The sequence below is a fragment of the Falco biarmicus genome, chromosome 13, assembly GCF_023638135.1.
Source record: "Falco biarmicus isolate bFalBia1 chromosome 13, bFalBia1.pri, whole genome shotgun sequence".
NCBI classification, from domain to species: domain Eukaryota; kingdom Metazoa; phylum Chordata; class Aves; order Falconiformes; family Falconidae; genus Falco; species Falco biarmicus.
In genome coordinates, this window is record NC_079300.1 from 5788763 (window position 1) to 5805240 (window position 16478).

Here is a 16478-nt window from a genome sequence, read left to right on the forward strand (position 1 = left end):
GGAAATAAATCTTTCACAAATATTTACTCTTCAAACCTATATGCTTTTAAAAGAGAGGTGGGATCCAGCTTTCACCTGCGGCACTTAGCACTTGCCTCTTGTTCACATGTTGGGAAAGGTCAGAAGATAAGCTCTTACGTTGCCTGAAATTGAGTACAACTGCAGTCATGAATCTCATGGAAGGTTTGGTGGACATCAAAGCAAAGGACAATGTGAATCCCCCTGCTGAGCCAGCTGCATGTTTTGGAGAGGGTACACCTTTCTAAACCAAACTGAGAGAAGTGGCTGTTTCAGAAGTCAGGGTGCTGAGTCAGCACTTCTAGAGACCACTCTCGTCATTATCACTTGTGAATCCTGGACGCAGTTAAGCATTTCGTATTAACATCCCCATGCTGAGTTTACACGTGCTACTCCTTATTATACTCAATCCATAACAATAGCAACACCTTGCAGTTAGAAAGCATTAGTCAGTCCACACTAACTCCACCTTTGTCCAGACTCCTTTGCTCTCCCTGAACAGGCAACACAACACCTGCTGTTATCCCCGACAAAGTAAGTACAACCAAAGAGGAAAAGCACCTCTACGTTACAGGCAAAAGAACACCTCCATTGGCTGCCCTCAAAGAAAACCCAGCAGAGCAAAAGAAATCCTGCTTTCTCTCTGAAGAAGACCTTGTGTGATCAAAAAAAACTTGAAAGAACTCAAATACTTCATGTGATTTTTAATTAATTTTATCTAGACACACAGCAGTCTGAGAAGCTGTGGTGTTATATATATAACCTCCTTATGTTTCACTATTTACATTGTGTTATTCTCTGGCTATTTCCCAACCTTATTCACACACCCTAGAGATCAATTTATGCACCAAAATAAAGTATGATCTTATCTTTTCACTGTAGAGAAAACCGAAACAAAATTTCTCACGGGAGGCAGGGGTTAAGGCACTGGACTGGGTGTCAGAGAAGTGGTGTTCTATTCTTGGCTCTACCACTCACTTGCTGTGGGAGCTTGTAGAGCAAGATATAGAGCAGGAATGGAGACTCCAGCCAATAAATTCCTCCTCTGTAACTTTTCCTCTTTCATTATGCATGAGAGTGAGTTTTTCCAGCGTTCAGGCATACATCTGAAAGCTGGGGAAACACAACTCAACCAAAATACAGAAGGAGCAGAGAAAGAAAATGAGTGGAAAACATCAATTACGAAGTTTTCTTGGGCACCTCTGAACTACTGAAACAGAATCTCTAGCCACATAGTGAAGATAGAGGACCAAATTCAGCCCCAGTTTCATTAGGCATACCTCCAACTATTGCACTGGCCCTGCACGAGGGCTGACTTTGGCCTTCTGTACTACTACTTCTTGATCCATTTTCTCTTCAGGCAGGTTTTCTGAGACAGCAAACAATAAAAACTCAAGCCGGGGGGGTGGGAGGGGGTGGGGAGGAGAGGTTTGGTTTTGCTTTTTAAAAGATGGGAATCTAAGATTTAGTTTTTACATAAGCAATCTGACTTTTAAAAAGTAAAAATAGAATTTATTAGGGCAACTTTGACTCAAAAGCCGTATCTAAGACTTTATCCAGATCTGGAGTGGCTAACAAACTGCGGAAATCAGGAATGCCAGACTCTCAGTTAACTCCTAGTGGAAACAGTATCCCCATGCCCTGCAATGGGAACCGCCCAGACAGTACTTGCTTCAGGTAATAGCTGTGATCTAATGCAAAGTTGCAACATTCCTTATGGGTTTAAAAGAACTAAAGAAAAAGTAAGCATGCAGGTTCTCATTTAACCATGGCTGGGGCTAGGTTTTTGTATCACTATGCCGGCTAATGATTGAAGAGCTAGATTTTTTCAACTACTCTATTCCCTGTGAACAATGAAACCAACTTATCCTGGCCTTATTTATCTTTGATGGTCTTACCACCTTCTCAGACAATCTGCACCACATTCTGCTTTGAGCCATGTTCGACATGTTCGATGCGGACTCAACTCATTTGCTAACAGCTTTACAGCCAGGTCTTGGACCCTTTCAGCTGACAGAAATGGAATGCTAATCTGGTTGTAGACTATTGTTCAATATTAACTTTTTCTAACTTTTGTGTATGATATATGGGAATAACATATACCTTGTTTTAAAATTTTAAGAGATGTATGAAATAAAAACCTGACCAATAACCTCACAAAAGCTGCTGCTCTATGGTGTCAGTTCTCAAACACACCTAACCCTAGTTCTACTATATAACAAAATACACTATCTTGGCCAAGACAGAAAAAAAATTCTTATTCTGACAGTCCCTCAAAATGCCAAGCTTTCAGGAGCTTTTTGGTCTAAAAATCAGGCCCACTAGGACTCCTTTAAGTGACCAAATATAGGATATATCCAGTCATAAGTGATATATTAGAAATGTTAGCAGTGAAGATTGGTCTCCTTACATGCAAAGTGTTTGTTCTCTTCTCCTTTTTTTCATGTCAAATTTCTAATTGTTTGGGGGTTTGGTTTTGGGGTTTTTTTCAGGGCCCATAACAAACTGTCCCAGCCAGTTGCTCAGGAAGAAGAATTAGCTTCTTGATATGTAAGAACAATCCTTCCAATTTCACACTTTCTAAAATTTTCTATATTATAATTGCTGAAATATTAGGTAACTGAAGCCTTTATTATTTTGAAGTGCAATGCACACTAGATATATAACAATTATTTCTTAATAAAATATAATTATAAAAAATTCAAGGCAGTCTCAGAGAATGTGCAACTAAAACTGTTAATATACCTAAGGGACTATTTCCACACTTATGTATATTAGGCATTATATAAAACTTAGGATTTCTTGGGACATTATCAACAAAGGAGAAATTTTTTTAAACCTGCTTTTTACTGATTGCATTATCAAATTCAATTTTATTACCTTGAATCTTCTGGGAAGGATATGATTATAATAATGCATAAAAGGTTTGCCTAGGAGTTGGCTGTTGGCTTTTACTTGATATTTAATGTAATCTGTAATTACTATAGCAGCTCCTATGTTGGCTAGTGTGTTAAGGTCGCTGGAAAGCTATACTGTGTTGCACTTGGTGTACAAGAACATCCTCCTGTTGATTGATGACTACACCCTATGGAAATGTTTTAATTTTGTCCTTGAAGCATGCCTTTAAGGAATGCTGTCAATACATATTCTTCCTTGTCGAGCATTACATGGTCTGTAGGACCAAGATCTGTCTTTCTACCAATAAGCATTCAATAACATTTCCTTTGGATTTCAAATTTGGTTCCCAAGTCTTCAACCAATGAACTTACATACCTCTTATGTATTAGAAATGGCTCGTTCAAAAGGCACATTTTACCTTGCGCAAGCAATAAGATGGAAAAACTTGAAGTCCTCACTATGCTTAAAAAGAAAAAAAAAACCCCGCAAACCCCAAAAAAAACCTGTTGCAGGACGTGGCTTCAAGAAGGTAGACTTTCACCTTTTTAACTATTGTACCTTCTTGCAATAATTTTTCTTTAAACTGTATTCCTGAACTATCTGAAACACTTGGCCAGAGCTTACAGTTGAGAAACATGCTCAAAACGTGATTTGAACTGGCTTATATTACAAGACTAAACTGTATTTTAAAGCAGTGTAACATTACTGTGCTGTAGCCAAGCCCTGTGACACAGCAAGCTTGCAAGCCAGCAAGACACCTGCGGCTCCACATGTCATCTGCTTCAGTGGTACTACCGAGATAAACTTGAAAATAGAAGCAAAACGCTGGAAATATTCCAGAACTGCAGTATCCCTGAGCTTATTAAACTTGGACTTTATACTCACAAGAATTCCCTGAAACAGATTGACAACTAAAACAACGGTCAATATTAATCACAGAATCAGCAATTTAACTATTAGTCCACATGTGTTTATGATCCTCACTGGATGTAAACCAACTTTTTGTCCTGGTGATACAAGTTTGCTACATTAAAAATGGCATTCCTGAGGGAAAAATCAGTATGGAAAGTCCTCAGATTGGGGAATGAAAAACTGGCTTGAATGAAAAAATGGATGATTTCAGAAAGCTGATTAATGGGTAATTTTTTTCTGTACTGCATAACAATTTCTGTACTAGATAACATTACCTTTAGATTCTATATATTTATGTCAGGCAAACTGCTCACTGAAAAGTCCTTGTGCTTTCACAAGGAAGATCAGGAGCAAGAGTCCACTCGCTTGTCATTTACCAGGATTTGCCATCCATTTTAATTGTTTCAAATTTTTGGTTGCTGCTCTCTCTGAAAGCAGTTAGAATATCGATTTATAAGCCTTAGGAATAGAAATTTTTACAATACTTCATCCGTAATATTTTGGTATTAAAAACACCAGTAAAGAATCATTACCTTCACCTCCAATTTTAAAAAAAAAAAAAAAAAAAAAAAAAGGCTCCCTGAGATGGGTTTTAAAGATTTATATTTTTTCAGTATAGCACTTCATGATTTCGCTAGTTGGTTACCTATTTTCCCAGTGAAATTCATTCATTTCATGTACCTCTCAGCTCACATTGACAATCATGTAGATTCTTCTCACGACCAGATGCATTTAAACTGTAGACAAGAGCCAGGAGGACTTTTTACAATGTCAGTTCAGCTTAGCTCTTATTTCAAGTTTAAACCTGCTGCAAGACCAACACAGACGGAAACTAAACATATTGTCATTCATGTCTCATGAAAGAATAGGGAGCTTTTAAACGTTGCTCTCTGTAACTGCTAAAGGACTAGCTTGGACGGACCAATAAACCCCTGCCTTTGATTGTATCCACTGGTGTGATTGTATCCACTGAAAATAACTTTGTTGCACTCATCAGCTGTGTTGCATCACTCTTGTCCTCGGGGGAAAAAAAAACACAAACAAACACAAGAAACTTACAAACCCTGAATGTTTCTGTATCCTGCATGGCCGAGTCTGCGGGTTTTTTGCTATAAACAAAAACAATCCAAAATCAGCATCAATATGGAAGAAAACTGTTATTGAACACATCAGTGAGAACCCCCGTTACCTGTTAGGCCACTGTTGTAATCCCCAGTAATTTCTTGGGAGTGGAATCAAAGGACTACAGCATGCAACTTCAATAATAAAATCCAGCCAGAATAAATAGAGAAAACATGAAAACAGTGATTTTCTGGCACTCTGTTTGAAAGGAAGAGTTAGATTAATACATGAAAAGATCCTATCAGCTCTGACTTGTCTGAGTTATTAATTGAACACCTTCTTGGAAACATGTAGATAAAAAGGTGTACCTTAGAGAATATGAGATAAGAGTGAAAGGAAAGGCAGAGAAATTAGCAGTTTTACCAGTTCACTCCCTTAATTGTCTAGCTAAGGTTGTTCAAAGCTGCCTGGAGAAGCATAATATGAAATGGTAACTAAAGTGCAGGCTGATGATGCAGAAGATAAAAACTTCAGGATTATACTTAAACATATTTATCTTTAGACACAGAAGAGGCTGTAAAGCCAGCTGAACGATATATAGCTGTTCTAAAACAAGACAAATGTATACTCTGTGTGTTATAAGCAGTTCAAGCTGCTTCCTGTGATGAAAAACATGGACTGTAGGGTAGACATACTACAGCTAAGTACAATAGATCCCATGATACAGTTGTTTAAAGGAATATTAGAGTGATGAAAGAAGTGATGGAATTCTGCTTTTTAGGAGGCTTAGAGACTGAACCAGAGACAAAAGGTTTAAGCATGCAGACTTGGTAAATTTTCCTGATTCTGAAAGTTTGTGACCTAGAAGACAGTTTTATGCATGAAGAGCCTGGCCTCTCAGGAAACAATACAGCTCTATGGGTCTATTGCCCCGGGCAAAAGGAGAAGAGGATAGTACTGCTTAGCGCTTCTCATCCAGAGCCTCGAAAGGAGGTCAGTGTTGTTAGCACTATTTTATAGTTGAAGAATCTAAGAAGCTTGGAAGGGCACATCTGGAGTCAGTAGCTGTCTTGGGACCAAACCCCCTTTGTCACTTCATTTCAGTCAGTTTCTATCCTTTCTGCCTTATTTTGTCCCCCACAGAGCACAGTGAAGCGTCCAACTGTACAATCCAGATAATACCAATACAGTAATAAGAAAAAACCTTATTAAAAAACAAATTGCAGCACTAAAATGTTTTCTATGAAATTATCATAGCTGCCAATATTCCATCATTAATGTACAAAAGTCTGATTATCTTTTCAATAAAAACAGAGAAATGCTAGCCTTTAAGCTCGTTATCGTTGCAAAACAGAATGCTACGATAATGCATGAGAACTTTGGTTTGCAGCTGTAAAATTCCCAAAAGTCTTGTGACTCGGTTTTAACTTTGTTATAGATGATTACCTTCCTCACTCACATAACTCCCATGCTCGCTTTTGGGAAACAAAGTATATATTCCACAAAAGGAAACAGTAAATGTATTTAAGTAAATGAGAAATATGGAAAGCAATTTCTCCTACGACATATTGCTGTATACTAGAAAGGCTAACATTTGTGCATCTAGTTTCAAATCATACAATGCATTTTTAGAGGTAAAAGCAAAATCGAAGATCTGCAAAAGCTGATCTCTTACTCTATCTTCAATGGGGTCAGGGTGTCCAACTAATTTGTCAAGGTGAATCCTAAAGTTTATAGACAGGAAATAAAATTCTTCAATTTTTGTAAAGACATGTTGTAATCAGTTTCTGACCCAAACATAAACTGAAAATTACTAAAGTTTTGAGCAAACTTGAAAAGGAATAAAAATCCAGTGTCAATCAACATTTCTTAATCACTTGAGTTTATCTGGAATGTACATGGGAAAATGCATTTGTAAATACCTTTTTACATAGGGATGACAATTCATTATAGTACCTTCCTGTGAAGTTCAAATAAGCACCTTTCATTTTTTTTTTTGCTTTGAACTGGATTCCATTAAAAAAAATTATTGAAATTGCAAAGGTTTTTATTTAATGGCAATTTACCTGTACCTGAAAAAAGAAAAAGGTTTTACAAATAGTTACATTTAAATTCCTACCCAGAAGTGATCCTACTTGCTATTAAATTCTGTAATGCACTGAGTTCTGCTCTTATATTTTACACATGAATGGCTATTGCCATCTACCGTTGGAAAAAATATGATCAACAGCAAAAGCACATCCAACAGACCTTCATATGGCACAGATAAGATGTAAAAAACATAAGACTTCAACCATAGGGGAGCATACCCAGCTGAGGTCTTTGAAATACAATATTCAACTGACCAAAGAGAGGTAGAAAAAAAGTCTCTTGTACTCCTAAACTATTATCAGTTTAAGTCTGGTACAACTGGGAACTATACACAAATCCAGGCACTGACAACCGTTCCTTTTGTATAGTTTTGAGGGTTTGTAAGACTCCCCCAGCGACTGCAGCTAAAGTTGAATACACACAAATTAAATGATTAAGCTCAATTTTAAGATACTATTAGGCCCAAGTTACGATCATGCCCCTGCAAACTGAAAACTATAAATGCAGAAGGTAAAAACTATCCCCCAGCTTCCTATGCAAAGGTCATGCAATACAGAACTCTTGCTTGAAGATGGACCTGATCTGACTGATCAGGCAGGTCAAAGTCACTGAGCACAGGACAGACACCCAGACCTGTTCTCCCCAGCCCTTGTGTCAGAGGTTTAGCATTGGCTGGATCTAGGTTTTTCCAAATTTCTTTTGGATAAAACAACTTCCCCACTTGGGTGTGTTAAGCTGCATACAGAGAACCGGGCAAAGAAAGGCACAGAATGTTATTATACACGTAAACCATTTTTAGTCCATAGTTTTAGCATTCACAAAGATTTGATTGTATGACTTCACTTTACTATTAAATTACTTCTGTAAAAATGATTGAGATGTATGCTTCTTCCATTCCCTTTGCTGATAAATGTCCTTAGATACGACATCCAACCACATTTTGAAAGTACCCCTTGCTGAGGCAATCTACAAACAGAATTAGGGTAGGGTTCTATTAATGTTTGCCAGACCTGTCAGAGGTTAAACAGCCTTTGAATTAAACCATTCTTTACTCTTTGATAATAATTATTTCTCCTTAAGACATTTTTTGTTGTCTTATAAGCAAGGTCAGCTTGAACTGCTTTGTTAGACTCAATATTGTAGTTCAACATTAACTCTACTTGCACTGTTCTTACAAAGTCTGCAAGCTCTGTCACCTCTGCAAACTACTTTTGGAAATACTTGGCAGAATTTTCAGTAAATGAAAATGCTCCAGCTTTTCTGTTGGTCATTTCAAGTACACAGCAAAGTGTACTTTAAATTTACATACAAAGCCATACCAACATGTGAATCTATGCTAATTCACATCAGTTAGTCCATCTTTGCATATAAACATCTTGAACTGATTTAAATCTTCCTTGGTTTGTTTTGTGTGCACTGGCATATCACATACAACCCAAACAACCATGGCTGTTTTGAAATGAATGCAAGAAAGCTAAAAAGTAAACTGAAAACAGCTTAATGAAACCAACGTAAGACAAAATACCGCTGCTTTCACATACAGCAGGTTCTGCAAGGAGTGGAAAAGTGTTCTTGCTGAGATCGGGAAGGGAAATGATGTTGAGAGGTGACTGAAGGCAGAGTCCAGGGTTCAGCCAGGAGTGGAACACAGCTTGAGACCACTGCATGCTACACAATGCCACAGCTGGAATAAACTGCAGCTGAGATCTCAAGCTTAGAAACACGCACTTGAAAATGCGGCAATGGGGGAGGTGTGCTCATCACCTCAGGGTTGCCAAACCTGTCAGTTCCTGAAATGCCCTCATCGGAAGAGGGCTATTTGCCCAAGCACGGTAATATCACACCTCCGCCTACTACCCCATCAATTCTATGGGGTCTCTAAGGGATTTCACCTACGTCGTGCAGATATTTTTTTTTTCTAGGTTCACTACAGAAAGGGAGTAAGTTCCCACAGGGACCAAAAACTCTGGGGTGTTTAGGAAAGCACACTAGAAAGATGACCACGCAAAAGGAAGGCAACTGCATGCACACATTAGCAGAATGCAGTGAGGCCGTTTCCTGCTGCCAGGGCAATCGACAGTGTGCTTTATCACCTTTGGCCAAAGCACTTTCTAGGTACCCGACCCGATATGACAAATGTCGCATGACTGATCTCAAACAGAGAAAACGTCCACCTCAAGCAAATGCGAGCAAGACATCCTTCAAAGTTCACTTTTCAAACATTTGTCACAGAACCTCCAGACAACCTGAGCTCAGAGTTAATTTCTGAGCATCTTGCACTAGGGTGACAAGTCACCCAGGATGCACAATCCTAATTCCCAAACCATCTGAATGGCAGCCCAGGCTATGAACCTCAATAACATGCTTTGATAATTTTATTGAGCACCAGTGCTCCTCTTCTCCCAAGCATTCCCAAACATCGCCTTCCTCTGTATCACTTTGTGTCACAGCTAGCACTGATGATAAACTTCTCAGTGCACACAAGCTTCAAATGAACCATTAGAATTTAAAAAGCAAAAGGATTTTGGAGGTATTAGTAAAAGCATTTATGCTTTGCAGGGAAGAAAATCCACTTAACGTCAAGTGATTCAAGCATGGCACTGAGGTGGACCTGCTTCCCCAAGCTGCTGACTGTCACAGGTAACTACTGCTCTCTGCCAAGTGAATTCTGCATCAAATTATTTCTTTGACACAGCCAGGCGACTGCTACCTGCAAATGGTTTTAAACTCTTCAGGGGGAGAAATTGTTGAGAGCTTGTGGTTTGATTCCTAGAAAGCCACAGTAGCACCGGTTTTGGACTGTTTCACTGGGGCTGGAAAGGCAGGTGCAAGCTGTTCAGAAACAGTAGCAAGTTGTAGCAACAGCAGCGACACTTGCAATCTCCACCACAATACCATATTGCACAAAGTTTTCCTTGACACATAATAAATAGATACAAAGGTTTCTAAACTTTTTTTTTTTCTCTGACACATGGATCTGCAGAGCATACACTGTGCCATGCGTACAGAAACTTAGCAGTTTAAGTTTATCACCTCTTTCAGAAGTGACAGAAGAAAAAAAAAATCATGGTAAATGCCATAAAACCAGATATATTTAGGAAACTAGAATTTTCTCAGGGAAACAAGACACTTGTAAAACAAGGAGAGTTTCATTTGAAAAAGTAACATACTAAGCACATAAACTATTTTGGCTTTGCATGTTTAGTTGCAAGTCTGAAATTAAGTATTTGATACGAAGTGAAAGCTGTTGCTCAGAAACAAGTTAAAAGAATGAAAACACATTTGTTGGAAACAAGATAAGAACATTACTAGCAGCAGAGCCAGCACTAGTTCCAGCTAGATTGGGTTTATTAAGTGACATTCCTATTCCACTACCAGAAAGAACCTATACGTCTTCAGGTGTGTAATGTCGGACTCTCCTATCTCCACTTATTCTGGCAACAGGTTTCCTTCAAAGAGAATTAAAAATATTAAGTACCCAAGTTCACTCCCATCCTCTGTGCAAAGGAAAATAAAAAAGAAGGCCACAAGATGGCACTGGTCAAACGCTCAGGAAATTATCGAAGGGTTGGGGAAAATGTGTCATTGACTCATGCCCAAGCCCAGTTTCTAGGGCCATGTCTGTTCCCTGCCGAGGTGAAACCTGTGGTGGGGCAGTGGTGCACGCTTGGCTTTTCTCACACAGGGCATGCACATGTGCCTGCATCTATGGTAAATTTTCGGGGGTGGGGTGGGGTGGGGTTGATACTTGCTATGGAAACACAGAAGAGGTTTGGCCTGCAGGTAGTTCTTACCACAGAAGTACCTGAACAGCCTGCATCCATGGTGGCGAGGGACACGGGATGGGCTCTCGGCACTACTCCTGCAGGGAGACGGTGCTGACGGTGCTTGGCGTACAACACGTAGGTTTGCCGACGGTGCTTGGCGTTCAACACGTAGGTTTGCTGCGTGGCGGGACCAAGGCCTGTGCACAGAGAGGAATTGCTGGGGACAAACCTTGGCGCTGTCCCCCTCACAGTTCCTTCTTCCACACCTCAGCAAAGTATTTGTCACCAGCTCCCCGTGCTCGGAAGCTTGCGTGTTTTCGCAAATTCAGCTCCGTGCTTTTAAGTTCGGCGAGTAAAACTCAACATTTCTTAAAGCCGATGAGTAAAACCCAGCCTCGTAAGTTTCCATCGCTCAGGGCGCTGTCAGATAACATCGCCGCGGCGGGGGGGAGCCCGGCCCTCCCAGCGCCCGTCCTCCGGGAGGGGGGATACGGAACGAATCTCGGGGGGGACTGCCACCTAGGGCCTGCGCTCGGCCCGCCCCGCGCCCGGGGTCCCCTCTCCCCTGCCGGCCCAGCCGAACAGAACCCGGCCGGGCCCAGCGGCCGTGCCCCGCCGCGCCGGGGCCGCCCGGGCCGCCGGTCGCCTCAGCGGGGCCGGGGCAGCGCCAACGGTCGGGCGCGAGGAGGGTGGTCGCGCGCTGCTCACACCCCCCGGCCCCGGCCCCGCGATCCCGGCCGCGACGGGAAGCGCGCGCCCGCGGGGAGCCCCCGCGCGCTGTCGGAGCTGCGCCGGCCGCGCGCCCCACGGCTGAGGGAAGCGCGGGGATCGGCCCGGCGGCGCCGCTCCCGTTTTGTTCTACTGGGACCGTCCCCGGCGCTGGGACCGCGACACCGCGAGCGCGGCCGCCGCCGAGGCTGACAGAGACGAACTCTTCGCGGCGGCAGTGGCGGGGGGCCGGCCGACCGCGGCCTCTGGGCGATGCGGCGACCAGTCTCCGCGGTGGATCCGCGGGTGCCGGGCCGGGGACAGGGACCCCAGGGCGGCCCGGGGACGAGAAGCACCCCCTCGCTGACCTTTTTTGATAGCGGAGCCCTTCCCCCCCCCTCCCCACCTCCCCCCCCGCCCCGCCCCCGCTCCATCCCTCACCTCCCCCCTGCCAGCTCCCCACGTCCGCTGAAAGTCAGCGAATAAAACAGCGGACGGGCGCGGGGAGCGCCGTTAAACAGCCTCTTAGGGTTAGACGCTCCCGGGCCTCCCCACCCGCCACGAGATCCTGGGGTGTCCCCGCGGCACATCTTAAACTGCCCTCGGCCACGCCCCCCCCGCGCCTCCATTGGCCCGGCGGGCACACTCCTCCGCCGCCATTGGCTGCGGCGGGGCGAGGGGCCGGAGGGCGGCAGCGGCGGGAGTTTAGAACGTCGGGCCACCCGTCCCACCGCTGCACCACGTGCGCCCGGGGGGGCACCGGGCCGGGCCCGCCCCTCTTCCCTCCCCGCTCCTTCCCAGCGACCGGGTCTGGGGGCTGCGGGGGCCTTGGGGGGCTGCGGGGGCTTTGGGGGCTCGGAGGCTGGGGAGCTTGGGGCTTGGAGGCTTGGGGGCCGGGGGCTTGGGGCCGGAACCTGGCAGCCGAAGCCGGGCCTGGCGCTTGGAGACGGGATTTGGGGCCTGGGGTTTAGGGCCGGGACTTGGGGCCCGGGGGGCTGGACTGTGGGCGAGTTCAGGCCCTGCCCATCTCAGCTGATAGCCCCTTACCCCAAAATTCCCCCCCCCCCTCCGCTGCCCCGAGGCAGTAATGTGCCAGCCATCTGTGGGAAGAGGGTCTTTAACTCCTTCACGATCTCTCCGTGCAAGGCGCTTTCCTGCTCAGCACCAGCTCCCCGGAGAGCTCACCTCGGATGCCAGCTGTCTCGCCCCTGCTGCATCACCCTCCTCAGAACCGTTTCTCTGTGTTTGCTTTTCGACTCCGAGATTTCCACGGAAAAGCAAGGTGCTTCAAGGCTGCGCAGTCTGGCAGGTACAACGGAGTATGATGCAATAGCTTAGAGCTCCTGGTCTTCCCAACTTTAATTGTACAAATACTGTACAACACTGTTCTGGTAAAGACTGTCTTTGAAGAACCTCATATTTTACACCTACTCAGAAAGATGTATTCATGGACTAAGAAGGAAGTATCTGCACCAGATGTTGTGATTTTTATTGGACTTTCAAAAAGCACGCTTCAGACACAGGCTTCCTCCTAGACACTAGCTTACAGGTAGCTGTAATCTCAGGCTTTTTTCCATGAAGTGTTAAGTAAAATCTGTTATAAAAGCTCATGTATTTTGAAAATATGTTATTTTCATGCTAACATGAGCACCATGTTAGGCACAGCCTTCCAGCATGCTGTCACCATAATCTGCATTGGCTGGAAGGCAGTCAAGGAAGTGACAAGCCTGCTGTCCACTAAAAATTCCTATTAGGAGGAGCGCTTACTTTCACCTTAACACCACGTGGGACCACGTAGGCCATCTCCTTGTTGAAGCATTCAGCTTGATTCCAGGGAAGAGGCTGAAACCACCAGGAAGGATGCAGGAGGGGGCCTGGAAATCAGGACCATGGGTGGCCATCAGCTGAGGGGAATGTGCTCGAGGTTGTAGGTCACAAACCCTGGGAGGACAAGGAGTGTGAATAGATAACAATCAACAGGATGAGACATGCCAGGAAAAAACAGGGGAGTGGGGAATGGATGGTGCCAAGGAGAGGTAACACCTTGCTGTTAATTGATGACTGTAAACACTTACTTAAAGTGTCCTTTGTTTGTAGTTAACCAGTTAGGGGTTGCCTAGTATGTAATGCTTAGCTTAAAGAACCAATCAGTTTAAAGAGCCCAGCTTCTGAAAACATATATAAACTCGTGATTGTGTACAATAAATGGACATTCGCTTGCATCAAGCAGTGTCCCTTCTCTCCATCACAGCAGAAGGACTGTAGTGGAAGTAAACCCTTATGCCAACATCATGGTGATGATTCATTCGTGACAGAATTGGAGCAGAGCTTGTCAATCCCTTGTGACTCTATGCCAACATCAGGAGGGTGAAAGAAGGTTTCAGGACAATGAAACCTTTGATTCTGAACCGTAATTTCATGGCCACCAGGAAGGTGGTAAGTTTTTTCCACCTCACTATGATTCTGTGTCATCCCTTCCTCAAAGACCAGGCACACATAATTTTTCTTCTGTGCCTTGCACAAGCAGCTCTTCAGGTGTGGTGACTTTTGAAGCTCTACTTTCTTTCAGCATCCCTGTCGGGTGCTGTGTAAAATCACAGCTGTATGTGTCAAGCCAGGGAGTACCATGGGGCCAGCAGTAGCCTTCCAAGATCGATATATTGTGGGCAACACTGTAACCGTGGCCCACCACACTGCCTGTGTGAGACCTGAAGCATGGACTGTGAGCACAGCCTGGAGAGACTCACAGACCTGGTACATCAGTGTGCTGGGGGAAGAGCTCCGTCACTGTGCCTCAGTCAGAATCACTTTCTGCTCACTACTTTTCATCTTCAAGTCATTGTCATAGACATTCTTCCTCACAGCATCCCTAACTCCCCAAGATGTGACAAACTCACACTCTTTTGGGTACCTACAGGAATCAAACAAAATACAGTGGCACCGGACAAGTACTCTTCCACTTCCGTCTCCATGGCAACACCAGCATCTCTCCTTGGTCAAGGTAGTCTTTTCAGGGATGCCCCAGGTAAAAGATGCTAGGAAAAAGCATTTAATGTACATATAAATTATGTGTATTATCTTGAAAAAAATACTAGAAAGATATTTTAGCCCTTTCACAGGCCAGGCAACTTCGGCAGCTGTGAAAGCGGAGACCTTTCAGCTCCTTGGAGAAGGTTATAGTGTGTTATGAACAGGAGCTTCCTTCTTTAACCGTGGTTGTCAGGCTATGACTGAAAATATTGTATCAATAATAATGCAAAGTCATTAGTTACTTTGTATTTTGTGTTTCATTACAATTTTATTTACAATTATTAAAATTGAATCCTCAGAGGCTGCTGAAGACCTTGCATGAACAAAATGGGTGCTATTAATGTCAGAGCAATATGCGGTTGGGCAGAGATGTGGCTGCAATGTCAACCTTCTCACCCTGGTGCTACAGTTGTGCACCACAGATCTTGTGATTGTGGTATGGCACTAAGAACACAAGTGCATTCCCACCAGTGTTTTTCCACGGGGACCTGAGGGAAGTTGCAAGCATGAAAAGAGGTAGTAATGATGCTCATTTTTCCCCAATGCCATTTTGTGGCACTTCTTATACACACATCCCTACAGCTACTAGAAACCTTTGCGTGATGACAGCAGCAGTGTCAAGAAATCTTGCAACTGCCACTGTCATACTCAACAGAATATCGTCGCCGCTTGCTTCCAGCTTTCTTCTGTTTCCCCTTTCCCTTCCCTCTCACTGCTTTCTCCTGGAGCCTTTTCTATTTCTTTCCTCTTGGCTTTTCTCCTCTCAACGGTTGGGGTTTGGCTCGTGTTTCCCTTTGCCAAGGATGGCAAAGCTAATTTCCTCTCTATAGCTCCTTCCAAGATCAGGCATTTCAGTGCCTGGGGTACTAGAAAATCCAGGAGGATTAGTCACTTCCTCATTTTTCCAAGCTCCAGCTGCAGCAGGAGGCCTGCAGAGGAGAGGCTGCCTGCTGCAACGCACTCTGTGCTCAGCTCCCAGCTTGTCTGTTGCTCTCTTGCTGGCTGCTTTATTATGGTTCTGCCCTGCAGGGCTAGCAGTGCCAAACAACTCCCTTTCTCCTCTTTGGCTGGGGCTGTCTTATTCTGATTTCTGATAAACACACACTGACCCTGCCCCACTTTGCTCCTGCAGGAACTCCAGTGCTTTCCACCTCTCCTTGGCAGCCCTGCCCGGTTTGTCCGGCTCATCCCACCTGCACTTGCTGGCACCAGCAAGTCTCTGTCATGCTTTGCTCCCCTCATTTCCCCGCACTTTTCAGCTCCTTTTGTCGATATCTTCTTGTCTGTGCTTCGTTCCCAACAAAATGATCCTTCCAGCCTCTGCAGCCCCAGCAGGAGGTAGGTTTGGCGCTGTAAGCCAGAGACCTTTGGAGTGACATTTTGCTGTCAAATATTAACAGAGGGTATGGCTTTTTATTGAAAGATATGTTGAAAATCAATTAGAGCATTCCAGATCCTAAAGTTTCTTGTTCATGCCAGTGCTGTCACTCCTGGTGTGTACAGGTGGCAGGAGGTGACAGCCCCGGAGCACCCCGCAGCTTGGGGCTGGCTGAGGGGAGGCCCTTGGCGGAGGCAGGGTGCCGCACCCCGGGGCGATGCCTGGGGAGCTGCCAGCACGGATGGGCTGTGGCTCCGTGGGGATGCAGCTCCTCGGGTGGGCCCGGGCAGCAGCATGAGGCAGGTCCCAGGCGGGGTAGTCACTGTCGGGGGGGGTGGCGAGCAGACACCATTGTAGGGTGCTGGGAAGAAGTCGCGTTCAGCGGCGTTTCCGTAGTGTAGTGGTTATCACGTTCGCCTAACACGCGAAAGGTCCCCGGTTCGAAACCGGGCGGAAACACGCCAGGGCGGCCCTTCGCACTCTTTTTTTTTTTTCCTCACTTCGAACGTTGCGTTTCTGAAACTGACCGGGACTGACCCTGCTGCGGTGCCGCACCTCCGCACTTCTATAAACACCTTTACCGGAGTCGTTCTTCACTGGAACAACCGTCCCGG

General features: G+C 44.6%; 1 non-coding gene across 1 annotated transcript; it reads left to right on the forward strand.

Annotated features, from left to right (window-relative positions):
• Positions 1-16250: 16250 nt before the first annotated feature.
• On the forward strand, positions 16251-16323 carry TRNAV-AAC (transfer RNA valine (anticodon AAC)). Its single transcript has one exon. It is a non-coding gene; the product is annotated as a tRNA-Val (tRNA).
• The last annotated feature ends 155 nt before the right edge of the window (positions 16324-16478 follow it).